This window comes from Eptatretus burgeri, chromosome 7, assembly GCF_056783735.1.
Source record: "Eptatretus burgeri isolate ZD-2024b chromosome 7, Ebu_testis_v1, whole genome shotgun sequence".
Lineage (NCBI taxonomy): Eukaryota > Metazoa > Chordata > Myxini > Myxiniformes > Myxinidae > Eptatretus > Eptatretus burgeri.
The window spans coordinates 2,872,877-2,887,540 of record NC_140967.1 but is presented as its reverse complement, the minus strand read 5'-3'; positions in this window follow the sequence as shown (position 1 = coordinate 2,887,540).

Below are 14,664 nucleotides of genomic sequence, written 5' to 3'. Positions count from 1 at the left end.
TTCATGGTTTTCCCTCATGCATATTCATGTTTTCCCTCATGCATGTTCATGTTTCACCTAATGCATATTCATGTTTTGCCTAATGTATGTTCATCTTTTCCCTCAATTACATTCATGTTTTCGCTCATGCATAGTCATGTTTTCCCTCATGCATATTCATGTTTTCCCTCATGCATATTCATGTTTTCCCTCATGCATATTCATGTCTTTCCTCATGTGTATTCATGTTTTGCCTCATGTATATTCATGTTTTCCCTCATATTCATGTTTTCTCTCATGCATATTCCTGTTTTTCCTTATGCATGTTTTGCCAAATGTATATTCATGCTTTTGCTCATTCATGTTTTCCCTCATGTATATTCATGTTTTCCCTGATGCATAGTCATGTTTTCGTTCGTGCATATTCATGTTTTCCCTTTTGCATATTCATGTTTTCCTCATCCATATTTATGTCTTCCCTCATGCATATTCCTGTCTTTCCTCATGCGTATTCATGTTTTGCCTCATGTATATCATGTTTTCCCTCATGCATATTATTGTTTTGTCTCGTTATGTTCATGTTTTCCCTCATGCATGTTTATCTTTTGCCTCATGCATATTCATGTTTTTGTACATGCATATTCATATTTTCCCTCATTCGTATTCTTATTTTTCCCTCATTCATATTCATGTTTTGCCTCATATTTTTTTTCATGTTTTTTTTTCACCAGAAATGATTTATAACTTTTTCTGGAAGTGAGTTTTTTTTCATTTTTTTGTTGACCAGAAGTGATTATTTTTCTTTTTTTGTCAACGGCAGTGATTTTTAAACTTTTTTGGAAGTCATTTTTTTTCCTGTTATTTTTTTGACCACATGATTTTTTTTTTTTCACCGGAAGTGATTTTCAAACTTTTCTGGAAGTGATTTTTTTTCCTTTTTTTTGTTGACTTGAAGTGATTATTCAGTTCTTTTTTTTCACTGGAAGTGATTTTCAAACTTTTCTGGAAGTGATTTTTTTCCTTTTTTTGTTGACTCAAAGTGATTATCATTTTTTTACACCGGAATTAATTTTAAATCTTTTTCGGAAGTGATTTGATTCCTATTTTAGTTGAACAGAAGTGACTCTTTTTTTTTTTGTTTTTTTCACGAGAAGTGATTTTAAAACTTTTTTCTGGAAGTGTTTTTTTTCATTTTTTTTGTTGACCAGAAGTGATTATTTTTCTTTTTTTTCAATGGAAGTGATTTTTAAACTTTTTCTGGAAGTCATTTTTTCATTTTTTTTGTTGACCCGGATGTGATTATTTTTCACCAGAAGTGATTTTAAAACTTTTTCTGGAAGTGATGTTTTTCCTATTTTTGTTGAATACGTGATTGTTTTTATTGTTTTGCCTCATGCATATTCATGTCCTGCCTCATGCATATTCATGTCCTGCCTCATGCATATTCATGTTTTTCCTTTTGCATATTCATGTTTTTCCTCATGCATATTCATGTTTTGCCTTAATGAATATTCATGTTTTCCCTCATGCATATTCATGTTTTTCCTCAAGCACATTCATGTTTTCCCTCATGTATATTCATGTTTTGCCTCATGCATATTCGTGTTTTCCCTCATGCATATTCTTGTTTTCCCTCATGCATATTCATGTTTTCCCTCATGCATATTCATGTTTTCCCTCATGCATATTCATGTTTTTCCTTATGTATGTTCATGTTTTCCGTCATGCATGTTCATGTTTTCCCTCATGCATATTCATGTTTTTCCTCATGTATATTCATGTTTTCCCTCATGCATATTCATATTTTGCCTCATGTATATTCATGTTTTTGCTCATATTCTTGTTTTGCCTCATGTTTATTCATGTTTTCCCTCATGCATATTATTATTTTGTCTCATGTATGTTCATGTTTTCCCTCATGCATGTTTATCTTTTGCCTCATGCATATTCATGTTTTCCCTCATGCATATTCATGTTTTCGTTCGTGCATATTCATGTTTTCCCTCATTCGTATTCTTATTTTTCCCTCATTTGTATTCTTATTTTTCCCTCATTCATATTCATGTTTTCCCTCATGCATATTCATGTTTTTTCATGTTTTTGTTTTCACAAGAAATGATTTATAACTTTTTCTGGAAGTGATTTTTTTTTCATTTTTTTTTCAACGGAAGTGATTTTTAAAACTTTTTCTGGAAGTCATTTTTTCATTTTTTTTTTGTTGACCCGGACGTGATTATTTTTCTTTTTTTTACCGGAATTGATTTTAAAACTTTTTCTGGAAGTGATTTTTTTCCTATTTTTGTTGACAACGTGATTGTTTTTCTTGTTTTTTCCACTCATGTATATTCATCTTTTCCCTCATGGATATTCATGTTTTGCCTCGTGTATATTCATGTTTTCCGTCATGCTTATTCATGTTTTCCCTCATGCATATTCAAGTTTTCCCTCATTTGTATTCTTATTTTTCTCTCAGTCATATTCATGTTTTGCCTCATATATATATATATATATATATATATATATATATATATATATATATATATATATATATATATATATATATATATATATATATATATATATTCATCTTTTTTTTTCACCAGAAATGATTTATAACTTTTTCTGGAAGTGATTTTTTTTCCATTTTTTTGTTGACCAGAAGTGATTATTTTTCTTTTTTTTCAATGGAAGTGATTTTTAAACTTTTTCTGGAAGTCATTTTTTCATTTTTTTTGTTGACCCGGACGTGATTATTTTTCTTTTTTTTTTCACTGGAAGTGATTTTAAAACTTTTTCTGGAAGTGATTTTTTTCCTTATTTTGTTGACCAGAAGAGATTATTTTTCATTTTTTTTTCACAGGAAGTGATTATTTCTTTCTTTTTTATTCACCTGAAGTGATTTATTCCTATTTTTATTGACCAGAAGTGATTATTTTTTTTATTACTTTTTTCACCGGAAGTGACTTTGAAACTTTTTCTGGAAGTGATTTTTTTTCCGATTTTTGTTGAACAGCAGTGATTATTTTCCACCGGAATTGATTTTGAAACATTTTCTGGAAGTGATTTTTTTTCCTATTTTTGTTGACCAGATGTGATTATATTTCTTTCTTTTTTTCACTAGAATTGATTTTTAAAACTTTTTCTGGAGGTGATTTTTTTCCTATTTTGTTGACCAGAAGTGATTATTTTTCACCGGAATTGATTTTGAAACATTTTCTGGAAGTGATTTTTTCCTATTTTGTTGACCAGAAGTGATTATTCTTCATTTTTTTTTTTCACCAGAAGTGATTTTAAAACTTTTTGTGGAAGTGATTTTTTTCCTATTTTTGTTGACCAGAAGTGATTATTTTTCACCGGAATTGATTTTGAAACATTTTCTGGAAATGATTTTTTTCCATTTTTTTGTTGACCAGAAGTGATTATTTTTCATTTTTTTTCACCGGAAGTGATTTAAAAAATTTTCTGGAAGAGATTTTTTTACGATTTTTGTTGACCAGAAGTGATTATTTTTCACTGGAATTAAATTTTGAAACATTTTCTGGAAGTGATTTTTTTTTCCTTTTTTGGTTGACCAGAAGTGAATTTTTTTGTCATGTTTTTTTTCCACCAGAAGTGATTTTAAAACTTTTTCTGGAAGTCATTTTTTCATTTTTATTTTTTGACCAGACGTGATTATTTTTCACCGGATTTGATTTTGAAACATTTTCTGGAAGTGATTTTTTTTTTCCTTTTTTTGTTGACCAGACGTGATTATTCTTCATTTGTTTTTTTTCACCGGAAGTGGTTTTAAAACTTTTTGTGGAATGAATTTTTTCCTATTTTTTTTGAACAGAAGTAATTATTTTTCTGTTTTTTTTCACCGGAAGTGATTTTAAAACTTTTTCTGGAAGTGATTTTTTTTTATGATTTTTGTTAACCAGAAGTGATTATTTTTCACCTGAATTGATTTTGAAACATTTTCTGGAAGTGATATTTTCCTTTTCTTTGTTGACCAGAAGTGATTATTTTTTGTTTTTTTCACCAGAAATGATTTTAAAACTTTTTGTGGAAGTGATGTTTTTTTTCCTTTTTTTTTGTTGAGCAGAAGTGATTGTTTTTCTTGTTTTTTTTTCACAGGAAGTGATTTTAATACTTTGTCTGGAAGTCATTTTTTCTTGTTTTTGTTGACCAGAAGTGATTTTTCCTATTTTTGTTGACCAGAAGTGATTATTTTTTATTACTTTTTTTACCAGAAGTGATTTTAAACCTTTTTCTGGAAGTGATTTTTTTCCGATTTTTGTTGACCAGAAGTGATTATTTTTCACCGGAATTGATTTTGAAACATTTTCTGGAAGTGATTTTTTTTCCTTTTTTTTGTTGACCAGAAGTGATTATTTCTTTCTTTTTTTTCACCTGAAGTGATTATTTCCCTTTTTTGTTGACCAGAAGTGATGATTTTTCATTTTTTTTCACCAGAAATGATTTTAAAACTTTTTCTGGAAGTGATGTTTTTCCTTTTTTTGTTGAGCAGAAGTGATTATTCTTCATTTGTTTTTTTTCACCGGAAGTGATTTTAAAAGTTTGTCTGGAAGTAATTTTTTTCCTATATTTGTTGACCAGAAGTTATTATTTTTCTACTTTTTTTCACCGGAAGTGCTTTTAAAACTTTTTCTGGAAGTCAATTTTTCCTTTTTTTGTTGGCCCGAAGTCATTATTCATTTCTTTATTTTTAACCGGAAGTGATTTTCAAACTTTTTCTGGAGGTGATTTTTTTCCTATTTCTGTTGACCAGAAGTGATTATTTTTCACCGGAATTAATTTTGAAACATTTTCTGGAAGTCATTTTTCCTTTTTTTGTTGACCAGAAGTGATTTTTTTCATTTTTTTTCACCAGAAGTGATTTAAAAACTTTTTCTGGAAGTGATTTTTGTTGACCAGAAGTGATTATTTTTCACCGGAATTGATTTTGAAATATTTTCTGGAAGTTATTTTTTCCTATTTTGTTGACCAGAAGTGATTATTCTTCATTTGTTTTTTCCTCCAGAAGTGATTTTAAAACTTTTTCTGGAAGTGATTTTTTTTCCTATTTTTGTTGACCAGAAGTGATTATATTTCTTTCTTTTTTTCACTCGAATTGATTTTAAAACTTTTTCTGGAAGTGATTATTTTTCACCGGAATTGATTTTGAAACTTTTTCTGGAAGTGATTTTTTTCCTATTTTTGTTGACCTGGAAGTGATTATTTTTCTTTTTTTTCACCGAAATTGATTCTAAAACTTTTTCTGGAAGTGATTTTTTCCTATTTTTGTTGACCAGAAGTGATTATTTTTCTACTTTTTTTCACCGGAAGTGATTTTTTTTCCTGTTTTTTGTTTACCACGTGATTTTTTTTCTTTGTTTTTCACTGGAAGTGATTTTCAAACTTTTCTGGAAGTGATTTTTTTCCTATTTTTGTTGACCAGGCGTGATTATTTTTCATGTTTTTTTTCACCGGAAGTGATTTTCCAACTATTTCTGGAAGTGAATATTTTCCTATTTTTGTTGACCAGAAGTGATTATTTTTCATTTTGTTTTTCACCGGAAGTGATTTTCCAACTATTTCTGGAAGTGAATATTTTCCTATTTTTGTTTACCAGACGTGATTATTCTTCATTTGTTTTTTTTTCTCCGGAAGTGATTTTTTAACTTTTTGTGGAATGAATTTTTACCTATTTTATTGAACAGAAGTGATTATATTTCTCTCTTTTTTTTCACCAGAATTGATTTTAAAACGTTTTCTGGAGGTGATGTTTTCCTTGTTTTTGTTGACCAGAAGTGATTATTTCTTTATTTTTTTTTCACCTGGATTGATTTTTTCCTATTTTTGTTGCTGGAAGTGATTATTTTTTTATAACTTTTTTCACCGTAAGTGACTTTAAAACGTTTTCTGGAAGTGATGTTTTTCCGATTTTTGTTGAACAGAAGTGATTATTTTTCACCGGAATTGATTTTGAAACATTTTTTGGAAGTGATTTTTTTCGTTTTTTTGTTGACAAGAAGTGATTATTTTTCACCAGAATTGATTTTGAAACATTTTTTGGAAGTGATTTTTTTTCCTATTTTGTTGACCAGAAGTGATTATTCTTCATTTGTTTTTTTCACTGGAAGTGATTTTAAAACTTTTTGTGGAAGTGATTTTTTTTCCTATTTTTTTTTACCAAAAGTGATTATATTTCTTTCTTTTTTCACGAGGATTGATTTTTAAACTTTTTCTAGAGGTGATTTTTTTCCTATTTTTGTTGACCAAAAGTGATTATTTTTCATGTTTTTTTTCACCCAAAGTGATTTTCAAACTATTTCTGGAAGTGAATATTTTCCTATTTTTGTTGACCAGAAGTGATTATTTTTCATTTTCTTTTTCACCGGAAGTGATTTCAAAACTTTTTCTCGAAGTGATTTTCCCTGTCTTTTTTTGACCACGTGATTGTTTTTCTTGTTTTTTTTCACCGGAAGTGATCTTCAAACTTTTCTGGAAGTGATTTTTTTCCTTTTTTTGTTAACCAGAAGTGATTTTTACTTTTTCGTTGACCAGAAGTGAGTCGGGTGAATATACTGATTCTGGCTCACTTTTCCCTATGTAAATGAATGGAGGATTTTCAGCGATTCCCTTTTTTTTCCCTAAAAATAAACCCCCTTTTTATCCCAAGGTATATTTATTTGTCTCCCCTTTTAACCTAGGGGCTCTCTATTCAAATAACCCATACAACAAGATAAAGATTTGTTCAAGTAGCAAAGTAGTAATGTGATTTGTTAAAGGTGATTCTAAAGAAATATTTGAAACGTCTAAGCCCCGGGACACTCTTTATCAAATAACCGATGTATATTGTTTAGCTCACTCATTGAACCTATAAAGATTTGTTCATTCTCAAATTCCTTCAATAGTTTAATTTTCTTTGCACAATAATCCCCATCTAAAATATTCACAAACAAAACATTTGAATCTTTATATTTTTTAAGATACCCCTTTTGTGCCATTACGAAATGATAAACTTCTCTTAATGCTCTTGTTTGACCACCTCCTGAGCCACAGGTTATTTTTTAAGCCATGCCCACTTTTCATAAGCCACGCCCACTTTCCTCTAAGCCCCGTCCACTTTTATGTGGATTTTTTATAAGCCCCGCCCACTTTTGCTAAGCCCCGCCCACTTTTGCTAAGCCCCGCCCACTTTTCATGGGGTATTTTCTAAGCCACGCCCACTTTTCCTAAGCCCCGCCTACTTTTGCTAAGCCCCGCCTACTCTTACATCATTTCCAGTTCATCTCTGACTCACAAAGAAATCACTAGAAAATTCCAGCATGTTTCAGTTTCTATGGTTTCCATGTTATGAAATGGTTTCCAGCATGTTATGAAATTCCACCAGGGAATTTCCACAGGAAACCACACCCAACAGTCTTTCCCTATAAAAGCCTCAAGCCCAGGCTCCATTTTAAACATTTTTTTTGCTGGTGATGGTGTGCTATGTGCTTGCCTGGAACTCTCTGACTTGTATGGAACTAAACCTTCAAGTTGATGAACTGGATTCAAACCTCTTATCTGTTGAGGTAAGATTTTTATTTTCCTATTTTCAAACTTTAATTGAAGCATACTCATTTAATAATTAAATAACTTAATTAATACATTATTATTTTCTCTCACAGGAAATTGTATCTGAAATACGAAATGAAAACACTGCTTTTGCTACAACTTGGGGTGAAATTGTTGGCTTGGTTGAAGACCTTATGAGCGAGCAAGACCTTGAGTGGGATGACTTTGGGGTTCCTTGGAACTCTCTGACTTGTATGGAACTAAACCTTCAAGTTGATGAACTGGATTCAAACCTCTTATCCATTGAGGTAAGATTTTATTTTCCTATTTTCAAACTTTGATTGAAGCATACTCATTTAATTATTAAATAACTTAATTAATACATTATTATTTTCTCTCACAGGAAATTGTATCTGAAATACAAAATGAAAATACTGCTTTTGCTACAACTTGGAGCGAAATTGTTGGCTTGGTTGAAGATCATATGAGCGACCAAGACCCACAGAATGAGTTCGTCCTTGATGATCCAACCAAAGAGTTATACCTTGGAGACCAGAAACGTCCTGAAAAAGAGTTTTGCAACAATAGTACTCATTGTGAGTTATCAAGACAATACCCCCTGAACAAGTTATACCTTGATGAGCCAGAATACAAGTTTTACCTTGGAGACTCACAATTTTCAGACATTTTGAAAAATGGAGTTTTCCTTGATGATCCACAGTTATACTATGTGAGATCTATCACTGAAACCCATAAAAATTGGAAAAATGGAGATTTCCTTGATGATCCACAGTTATACTATGTGAGATCTATCACCGAAACCCATCAAAATTGGAAAAATGGAGATTTCCTTGATGATCCACAGTTATACTATGTGAGATCTATCACTGAAACCCATAAAAATTGGAAAAATGGAGATTTCCTTGATGATCCACAGTTATACTATGTGAGATCTATCACTGAAACCCACTATATTTCTGGAAATTGTGATTCTACCTTGGAGTCTTGGATAGATGGTTATATTTTTGGAGACTTGAAATGTGGGTTCTGGCTTGATAACTCACAATGTGATACATATCTTGGAAACTCAACAGGAATGTGGTTATACCTTGGAGACTTGGAAAGTTGGGTTTATTTTGAAGGCTTGAAATGCTACCACTCTTTGGGATCTAAACCTATCAAGAAAGTTCTTACTCCCTCTTTCTACGTCATCAAACCTGAAAGCCTTAAAAGACAGAATTGGAAGAAGAGAAAAAAACATTAAAAATATACATTGTTTGTTCTGGAAAGAAAGTGCAGGCTTACTCCCCCTTTCTACGTCATCAAACCTGAAAGCCTTAAAAGACAGAATTGGAAGAAGAGAAAAAAAAAAAACGTAAAAAATATATATATAGGTGGAAATCTCATTTTGAAAAAGACATTGTGTTGGGCGAGGATTGAGTTGGGGTTGAGATTTTGAATGTGAGGGTTGGGGTTGAGATTTTGAATGTGAGGGTTGGGACACACACACACACACACACACACACACACACACACACACACACACACACACACACACACACACACACACACACACACACACACACACACACACACACACACACACACACACACACACACATCAACAAACAAAAGTTAAGCCTTGACTATTCAGTTGAGGATTCTGTGTTTGGGGTTCACAGATCTAAGAACGTCCCCCTTGACACACATTATATACTGTAATACACCTCGGACTTGTCCCTCTAGTGTCCACAAAGGTGTATAGTAGCAGGGAGTGAAGGGACAACCCATTGCTCCCATGAGTATTATCTGCTTAGTTTTTGTCTTTTGTAATTCCTGTGAATAAAATGAACCTAAAATCTCTTCCCCTTCCAAATCATATATTTTATAAGTCCAAGGAACCGTATCTATTACATCAACAATTTTAAAAAGTTCTTTCGTCCATCGTTCAGTAAAACCCTTTTCAAAATGAGATTTCCACCTATATATTCTTACGATATCACCAACTTTGAACTTAGGTTTTCTGACATTAATCTCTTTTTCATATTTTAATTTTGTAAATGTTTCTGATGGTTTCATATTTGTTGACGTGTGAAACGTGTCATTATACTTATCCACAATATCCTGAATAAAAGATGACCATTGTTGTGAACCGAGTTGTGTGAATTTTTTATATAGTCTCTCTTTTAAGGTACGATTAAAACGTTCAACAACAACTGCCTTCCCTTCATTAAAGGTACTGTATAATGTAATACTGTTATTTTTTAGAAAATTCATAAATGTCTTGTTATACAACTCTACCCTCATCAGTCCACAATTTTTTAGGTTTTCTCTTACTTTTATTAAATATCTGTTGAAAAGCTAACATAAGAGTATTACCTGTTTTGTTTTTTAAAGGGACAACCCACGCATATCTACTCCTCAAATCAATAACGGTTAAAGCATACTTGTACCCCTTATCATTATTGAGTTCAATCAAATCAGCAGACCAGATATAATCTACTTCCTTGGAATAAACTTTCCTTCTCTGAAACTTTGTGAATATTGGTTTATGTAATTCATCAGCTAATTGCTCTTCAATCTTAATGACATCATTAGAGCTTACAAGTTTTTTGAATTTCCAAGTCCAAGTTTCAATTTAGCACTGATCATCTTCTTCACAATGAACCAATCAACTTTTTCTCTCAAGGTTGGATTTTGTATCAGAGACAAATTATACAACATTTCTCTATCGGCTTCATGTTTTTCTTCCAACGTTGTGGTATTCCCATAATCAATATCGTGTCTCATGCACACTTCATCAACTCTATTGATTGGTTTACTCCAGGATTTAGGATTGTCTGCCTCATCTAATCTTTTATCCAAGTTTGTGCCTGGACCACAGAAAGAATACCCTGGTAGATGTAATTCCCCTGGTATTCCAGTAGTTGTAAATTTACTTCCTGATAAAAACTTTTGTATGCACCGGGCGTAGTGGCGTGCGCCTGTAATCCGGCTACTCGGAGGCTTGGGTTGGAGGATCGCTTGAGGACGGGAGCTCTGCACTGGGCAGGGTGTAGAGCAGCCCGGAATCATGGCGAAACCCAAATCCTGATCCCTGTGTCGTAAGAGGCGACCAGGGTTGCGTCAGGAAGGGCATCCGGCGTAAAACCTGTGCCAAATCAGTATGCGGATCATAACGGATGATCCGCTGTGGCGACCCCTAACGGGAGCAGCCGAAAGATGAACAACAACATAAAAACTTTTGTATATAAAAAACTAACAAAACTTGAATTAAAATGAATATCTTGCCGATGACAAGTCTTGTAGAAAATATTGCAAATAGACTTGTCAATTCTTTGTTTTCCTCCTCGGTGGGTTGAGTTATTTTCTGTAATACCCTTAATATTTTTTGAATCTCACTGGTTTCCATATTTTCATATTTATTTAGTCTCGCTCTTTCCTCCCTCTCCTCCCTCTCCTCCCTCTCCTCCCTCTCCTCCCTCTCCTCCCTCTCCTCCCTCTCCTCCCTCTCTCTCTCTTCTCTCTTTCCTCCCTCTCTCTCTTCTCTCTTTCCTCCCTCTCTTCTCTCTCTTTCCTCCCTCTCTTCTCTCTCTTCTCTCTTTCCTCCCTCTCTCTCTTCTCTCTTTCCTCCCTCTCTCTCTTCTCTCTTTCCTCCCTCTCTCTCTCTTCTCCTTTTCCTCCTTCTCTTTCTTCTCCCTCTCCTCCTTCTCCTTTTCCTCCTCTTCCCTCTCTTCTTCAACTCCTTCCTCATCCCTTACTATCCTTGAATCGCTTACACCCCATAGAATATTATACATATATTGATCAGGATTTCTTGTTATTCCTGTATCCAAAATAATTTTTTTTACAACAGGAAACCAATAAAATTTCTTTTGAATTTCTAAAAGAGCCTTACCTTTTCTTAACTTTATAATTTTTTCATTATTTAACATTCTAATTAAATCTAAAGTTGTCGGTTTATCAACATCAGCATAATGCCAATCTTTTATTGAAAATACCTCATTCTTATGTTGTAGAACATATTTATTAAAATACCGAATACCCTTTTCTTGAAGGTATGCTTGGACACAGAAATGATAATTTTCTTGAAGCCTTCTTGCTGTCATTTATGTATTAGAAATATATGTTAGAATAATATTATGGCACGAAACACCTCCCCATCTTCCCATAGTTAAATCATTTTGTATTTCCTTACTTATTATATATAATCCTGTTTTTTCTGTTTTCATGAGATAAACAAGGGCAAAACCATTATTATATTTACCCTTATTAAATTATTTTATTTGTTGTTTACTAATCGTGGACCCACAAAACTCATTCTCGATACCAAGTGGATAATATTATTCCTTACGAGACTGATTTAATTGTTCCAGGTCTTCGAGGTTAATTTTAAATGACCAATTATACCCTAAATCATTCATATCATACCCCTATTGTTCTATTCTCATACAAACGATACGCCCTTCTTTATAAAAATTTATTTTAATTCGAACTGTGAATTCTGTATGACCTGGAGATAATATCAACACTTCTGTATCTTTGGAATACACAGCCGTTTTATTTAAGGATATATATTGTGATAAATCGCTTAATCTCACCAAGTCATTCGCGTCAGTCGGGCTTGGATAATTTTTTAATTTAAAAGCATTTTTCATGTTAATATTTTTGGTTATATTATATTTATGTCATTCAGCCTGTGCCTTTGTGTAATAATTTGATAAATCAATATGCAGTTCTTGAGATACACCAAAGATAGAACCATCTTTACCAACATAAGTCATTTATATTAGATTAAAATAATATCATAAAATTTTTTATTTTTGTTGAGTTGAAATAACACATATAGACATAATTGACCACAACACTTGGAATTTAATTCTTGGACTTGAAATGTTTGATAAACACCATTCTGTAAGAATTTTATGACTTCAACAGGTGGTGGAAGACCAAAACTATCAAAATAATATTTGTCTTGACTATTAAAAATACAAACCCAATGAGAACCATTCCCATTATTATCTTCTAAGTTCATAATAATATTCTTTGTATGTTTCGGCACATTTGTTAATTCATCTCTCATACAAATAACCACATTAGGAATTTTTAATTTCTTACAATATTTGACAAGTTGTAAATTTGATGTTGTATTCTTTCCAAATTCTTTCAACCACTCATCAATGCTCATTTATTTATTAGAAAGATATAATCCATTACCTCTTTTCGTTAATTTTACACCTGCTTGTGCTATAGAAGAAAGCATATCTCCAACTAACAATCTCGCTTTATCAGGCAGACCTTCAAGTTTTTCAGCAAAATCTACAATTACACCACTTCCACTAATTTGTTTCTCCAACTCTTTGTTATGTCTTTCCAATTCTTTTTGAGCCTGGAGTTGAGCCTTCCTTTCGTTGGCAGTTTTCACCGCTGTTGAAATACCACCCGTCAATGCTCCAACCGCACTTAAACCAGCAAATAAAGGAATTAGAAATGGGAGAAATCCTCCACTCGTCTCTCTTATTAAATATTTTTTCAACATTGGTTTTGTCATTTTAATTTTAAGTGAGCCAGTGTCATTCAAGATTTTAACCTGTTCTCTTGTGAGCAAAACATCAATTCTTACTGCTCCTTTTCTCTGAATTGTAGTAACGTTAATCGTACAAGGCTTTTGATTTTGAACACAAGATGATAGTTTATGAAGATTGATTTGATTAACATATACCCCAGTTGGTACTTTGCCACTCATTTATTTAACAAAAAATTATGTGAGACTAATCATCACACCATTATCTGTATTAATCTGCAATTCTGTTTCTTCCAAAAGCAAACAATATGTATCAACTTCTTCACTCTCTCCTCTTTCAATGTATAGGGAAGTATCCACTCGATTAGACTTTATAGTTTCCTTTTGAGCGCTCAGGTCAAACGCATAGATTGTATACAAACTTTTAAATGCTTTCATATCTAAAATAGGTTCTTTATTTCCATTACTTTCACACACCTTTTGGTAAGACTTGTATGCTTCAGCAAAATCATTTTTTCCCAATTAATTTCCAATCTATCTCGTGGATAAAATGTTCCATCTAGAGAAACGCGAAGTTGTTTCACCTTAGCATTATCACTCAATGCATTATTCTTATCAGTCGCAGTATCACCATCTGGCTTTTTAAAAATGATCCACAGATATCGTGGCTTTCCTTCCAGAACACCCAAATTCCACGTGTAAGTAGTTTGGTTGAGTTTAACGTGTTGACATCTTCTTTTGAGGTATGATACACTGAGTGGTTTCTTTGAGTTCAGTCTTCGATTCAGCATCTCTTCTGTTTTAAGATTAGGAGTATATTCACTGATATACCAACTCATCTCCTCAATTACAAATTTATTCTGATCACCAAAAGCATTACCAACACCAAAAATCAATCGATTTTCATTATCATTCCTCTGTAGTTGAAATCTAATTTTAAGACCATACAGAACTTTATCATGATCACAAAATCCAAATATACCTTTAAGAGGAACTGCCACAGTAAAACTATTTTCTGTTTTTGTATCATCATTATACATTCCTTTCCTTTGAGTATATCCAGGGTCTGTGTTTGTTCCCGTTGACATATCAGGAATAAAACCTTCGACAGACCCCTTTCCCATTCTATCACTGAATGTATAGAGTGTAAATTTTATCATTTCAGATACAGCAGAGACATAATCAACCGCTTCAACTTCTTGTGTTCCAATATACAAACGCACACTATCAAACATTTTCCAGAAGAAATCATTTACAAGTGTAGCGTTTGTGTTATTCCCAGCTTTATTGAATTTAAATTTACACAACAAGAAACTTTCGGAGAGATTCAAATAGGTTTGTTCATTATTTATTTCAAAACTTTTTGTACCATTCGTATTCCAGTCTGTTCCAGTTATTGCATTTACCTTGAAGTAATCTTCTTTTTTAGTGGAGTTTGAGATAATAATAGTATCATCCAAATCATAGATACTATCAATTGCTTCCATACTTGTATTTATTTAGGAAAAAAGATGTTAAAACTTTTGAAACCCTGATCCAAGTATTTGAATTATTTTCTGTCGTTCTTGGGGGGACAACTGAGTTTTGCCTTTCTTAATTTCTTTTATTGCTTGAAATTT